Source organism: Salmo trutta, chromosome 3, assembly GCF_901001165.1.
Source record: "Salmo trutta chromosome 3, fSalTru1.1, whole genome shotgun sequence".
NCBI lineage: Eukaryota > Metazoa > Chordata > Actinopteri > Salmoniformes > Salmonidae > Salmo > Salmo trutta.
Genome location: NC_042959.1, coordinates 65,883,835 through 65,885,442, shown reverse-complemented (window position 1 = coordinate 65,885,442; position 1,608 = coordinate 65,883,835).

Genomic DNA, 1,608 nt, shown 5'->3' with positions numbered 1-1,608 from the left:
GTCTGTCTTTTTGGAGTCAGTCTGTCTTGATGGCATGGAGTCAGTCTGTCTTGATGGCATGGAGTCAGTCTGTCTTTATGGTATGGAATCAGTCTGTCTTTATGGTATGGAATCAGTCTGTCTTGATGGCATGGAGTCAGTCTGTCTTTATGGCATGGAGTCAGTCTGTCTTTTTGGAGTCAGTCTGTCTTTTTGGAGTCAGTCTGTCTATATGGCATGGAGTCGGTCTGTCTTTATGGCATGGAGTCAGTCTGTCTTGATGACGTGGAGTCAGTCTGTGTTGATAGCATGGAGTCAGTCTGTCTTTATGGCATAGAATCAGTCTGTCTATATGGCATGGAGTCAGTCTGTCTTGATGGCATGGAATCAGTCTGTCTTGATGGCATGGAATCAGTCTGTCTTGATGGCATGGAGTCAGTCTGTCTTGATGGCATGGAGTCAGTCTGTCTTTATGGCATGGAGTCAGTCGGTCTTTATGGCATGGAGTCAGTCTGTCTTGATGGCATGGAATCAGTCTGTCTTGATGGCATGGAGTCAGTCTGTCTTTATGGCATGGAGTCAGTCTGTGTTGATGACATGGAGTCAATCTGTCTATATGGCATGGAGTCAGTCTGTCTTGATGGCATGGAGTCAGTCTGTCTTGATGGCATGGAGTCAGTCTGTCTTGATGGCATGGAGTCAGTCTGTCTTGATGGCATGGAATCAGTCTGTCTTGATGGCATGGAGTCAGTCTGTCTTTATGGCATGGAGTCAGTCTGTGTTGATGACATGGAGTCAATCTGTCTATATGGCATGGAGTCAGTCTGTCTTGATGGCATGGAGTCAGTCTGTCTTGATGGCATGGAGTCAGTCTGTCTTGATGGCATGGAGTCAGTCTGTCCTGATGGCATGGAATCAGTCCGTCTTCTTGGCATGGAGTCAGTCTGTCTTTATGGCATGGAGTCAGTCTGTCTTTATGGCATGGAGTCAGTCTGTCTTTATGGCATGGAGTCAGTCCGTCTTCTTGGCATGGAGTCAGTCTGTCTTTATGGCATGGAGTCAGTCTTTCTTTATGGCATGGAGTCAGTCTTTCTTTATGGCATGGAGTCAGTCTGTCTTGATGGCATGGAATCAGTCTGTCTTTATGGCATGGAGTCAGTCTGTCTTTATGGCATGGAGTCAGTCTGTCTTTATGGCATGGAGTCAGTCCGTCTTCTTGGCATGGAGTCAGTCTGTCTTTATGGCATGGAGTCAGTCTTTCTTTATGGCATGGAGTCAGTCTTTCTTTATGGCATGGGGTCAGTCTGTCTTGATGGCACGGAGTCAGTCTGTCTTGATGGCATGGAGTCAGTCTGTCTTTATGGCATGGAGTCAGTCTGTGTTGATGGCATGGAGTCAGTCTGTCTTGATGGCATGGAATCAGTCTGTCTTGATGACATGGAGTCAATCTGTCTATATGGCATGGAGTCAGTCTGTCTTGATGGCATGGAGTCAGTCTGTCTTGATGGCATGGAGTCAGTCTGTCTTGATGGCATGGACTCAGTCTGTCTTTATGGCATGGAGTCAGTCTGTCTTTATGGCATGGAGTCAGTCTCTCTTTTTGGAGTCAGTCTGTCTTTTTGGAATCAG